Below are 3963 nucleotides of genomic sequence, written 5' to 3'. Positions count from 1 at the left end.
CTTCTCACCACGAACCTGTAGGATCTCGCCTGTCGACAGCGGTATACGAACAATCTTCTCAGAACCAACTATTTCTGCATGATGCTTAGATAACCAATCCATTCCCACGATAACGTCAAAGCTTCCAAGTTGCATTGGCGTGAGGTCAATAGGAAAAACATGATCGTTAAGGTTCAACTGGCAGTTGCGTAGAACAGAATTAAGAACAATGGGTTCTCCACTGGCAACCTCTACTGTCAAAGGTTTACCTAGTTTCGTTCTAGACACGCGAAGCATTGTCTCAAAAGACAATGACACAAAACTCTTGTCGGCACCCGAATAAAAAAGAACAGATGCTGGCTGATTATTAATAAAGAACGTACCGTTCACCACCTCGTTGTCAGCTTGTGCTTCTTGTGCATTCATGTTAAAGACTCGACCTCGAGCCTGTGCCTGATTCTGGTTTGCATTCTGGTTCTAGTTGACTAGTCTTGGACACCGATTTCTGTAGTGGGTCAGATCCCCACAGTTATAACAAGCACCTGGTGGGTAGTTTGGTCGTGCAGCCTGACCCTGTTGCTGAACAACTTGTTGAGCAGGGTTCTGAATTGCGCGATTCTGAGCAAACCGACAAACATCGGCAAGATGACCCGACTTTCCACAGTTAGTACAGAAACGGCACTGATACTGCGGCTGATGGTGGCTGTTGCATTGATTGCACAAAGGTGCACTTCCTGAATAGGGCTTCTTTGCTGGAGGCTGGTTGGGAGCTGCCTGGTTAGCTTGGGCAGTGACAGCATAGTTTTGGGAAGCCTTACGCTTCTTTGCCCTTTTTGATGAACCAGACTCCTTTCCATTCTTGTTTTGACCTTTCTTGCTATCTTCCTTGTCAGCCGACTGTTTCTTGCCCTTGTCACCCTTCCTGTGTAGCTTATTCTTTCGAATCTGCGACTCAGTCAGTGTCGCTGATAACTCGATTGCCTGACGGAGTGTGGTAGGGTTGCTACCAGTAAGGATGTCTTGTACTGAGTCAGGTAGGCCGTCGATATACCTTTCGATGGCCTTATCGAGTGGGGTAACCATAGTTGGGCAAAGCAGACTTAACTCCTCAAACCTATCCGTATAAGCCCTGTGCTCGCCACTATCTTGCTTCAGAACATCAAATTCTTTTTCCAACGCTCGTTGTTCATGATGAGGACAAAACTCCCTCATCATAAGAGCTCTCAGTTCAGCCCATGTCTGAGCTAGAGCAACTTCTGCACCTTGATCTCTCATAACCCCATTCCACCATGTAAGAGCCCTCTTCTGAAACACGCTTGAAGAAAACTCGACCTTGCGATTATCCGGACACTGCACGTGGCGAAAAGTGTTCTCGGTGCTCTCGAACCACTGAAGAAGCCCAGTTGCTCCCTCAGAACCACTAAACTTGAGTGGCTTAGCCGAGTTAAAATCCTTGTATTTGCATGTACCATTGTTGTTGTTGTTGGCTTGGTTCCATTGAGCGAAGAGATTTGGGATTGAGCAGCCATTTGCTGCGCAATAATCTCCGCCAGCTCGGCAGTAGCTATCTGGTTGTCGCGTCGAGGAGGCATTCTAGAAGAGAAAAACATGAAATGAAACGAGTGAGATGATTGGATGAAGAGGATGAGATGAAGCAATATTATCAAAAGCAAAGATGGCGGTTATGCATCGTAAAGCAAACAAGCGACATGAAATGTCTAGTCAAAGTAAATGGGTCAGAATTAGTGTATCGCGAAGACATGCTCGCCTATAAGTGAACACTCACCCCAAGAGTTCCCAGGTAAGAGTGACTGGTCCGATTATGTGGATTTGTACGAACACTCTAGCCTTAGACAGAAAACCCAGGGTATAGGCATTCACTCTTCCAGTTCGCACGTGTTCACACTATAAACCCAAAACTTTGACGAGATTTTTGAGAATCCAAAGGGTTCAAAACCATATAACAGAGGGTTCAAAACCTTATAACAGAGGGTTCAAAACCTAGTAATCAATCATCCTAGAACAGATGATTAATTTTCAAAGCGGATTCGGAACCGAAGTTCCCGTTGTGGTTATCACCTAAGGATAGGTGATGTGCATGTTTTAAACTCTAAACACAAGATAACTTGTGTTAGGGTCCTAGAAAGTTATAGTCTAGGTCAAAGCATTACTAATAACCTAATTCCCTATAACCAATGGCTCTGATACCAACTCTTCTGTCACACCCCGGCCGCGTATAACATGCAACCGCGGCGGAAACGCCGGGGAGTGTTGTGGACAGAATTAAATTGTTTCATGACCATGGCATACAAAGCTGTATTTTATTTATAAACATGAGTACTACATCGTTTCAAACAGGAAAACAAAGAGTTCAGAACATAATTAAACTAATTCTATCTTCATTTTTATTCTCTAAGGCACAGGTCCGCCCTATTGTCATGATCATCATCCTATGGAATAGCTCTTGAAAACACATGTGAAAGTAGGTACGTCAGCATAAAAATGCCTGTGAGATACATAGGTTTTGTGAAAATGGGATTCATGACTTGAGTTTAAAGAAATGTTTAAAAACAGTCAGTCATGAACCTTGTAATTTGTTTTGCTTTGTAAACCATTTGAAAAACGATAACATCAAATGATATATATAGATAAGTGCAAGGTTAAACGAGTAACCAAGTAAAATGAGTTGAATATAATAAGTTGTTTTGTAAGACAATGTTTTATGAAAGGTATGTTATTGGTATAAATGTTATATGTCTAAACTGAAATGATTTAGATAACGTTAAGATACGTAATATTATACAAACATTTATATATAGGAAGTACCAGCGGCGTATCCACCATGTTTGCATCATATTACATACTCCACGTTACTCAAACCATTTACCCAAACCAATCCACCATGTAAATTGTTCATGTATAAACCAAATGTCAAGTGTTATTGTGTAAACCATGTTAAATGTTTATGTGCAATGAAAACCACCCAATCTGTATGTCAATGTCAACGTGTTTATGTTCAATGTAAATCATGTAATGTGAATCCCAAAATGTATCGTGTATGGAAAGCGAAATGTATCAACTTAAACCATATGTAAAATGCACAAAACAAGTTGTTGAAGTAACACGTGGTTTAAATCAACATTATGTTCTGTGGAAAAATGCATGCTCTATTGATATTAACATCTATGCGGTATTGTAAACTATGCATACATCCAAGCCTTGAGACTGTGGCGATAAACCCTTAAACAAATTAAAGGTTTATCTAAGTTATGTATATCGAATTCGGTCATTCCTTCCAGTCCTATCAAACCCAGGACTTCAGGAATGGGAGTTATCAATTCCCATGGTACCACTACCTACTAACGAACGGCGTAGCTAATGTTAATGAATGTATTGTCCCATGTTAAACAAACCAAATGTCATAACAAAATGAAGGCATGTGATGTAAACAATTGTACTAAGTATGCTAAGTAAACATACGAAGCAGAAATGTTCATGTAAATCAATGTGCCCATATGCTGGGTAAACATATGCAGCAGAAATGTTCATGTAAATCAATGTGCCCATATGCTGAGTAAACATATGCAGCAGAAATGTTCATGTAAATCAATGTGCCCATATGCTGAGTAAACATATGCAGCAGTAATGTTCATGTAAATCAATGCACTAAGTACGCACACAATGGGCATACATAGCATAAAATGTAATAAAATCGTGTACTATAATGTACTAGCAACATAGCAGGCATATGATGTGAAAACATGGAAAGCATGAATGTAACAGATAGGCACATGTGTTTCACCCCAAAACAGTTTGGAAAACAGTAAAAGAGGGGTTCAATGTACTCACCTGAGATTGCTTTGACTTTCTTGTAATATAACCAGATAATGCTAAAGATCACGGGATATCAAACGGCACCTAATAGGTAGCTATGTTAATATACCGGACCAAATCGGAAGGATCGGATAGTATGCGGGTTCGTAA

The sequence above is a fragment of the Helianthus annuus genome, chromosome 2, assembly GCF_002127325.2.
Source record: "Helianthus annuus cultivar XRQ/B chromosome 2, HanXRQr2.0-SUNRISE, whole genome shotgun sequence".
In the NCBI taxonomy this organism is placed as follows: domain Eukaryota; kingdom Viridiplantae; phylum Streptophyta; class Magnoliopsida; order Asterales; family Asteraceae; genus Helianthus; species Helianthus annuus.
This window is presented reverse-complemented; position numbering follows the sequence as displayed.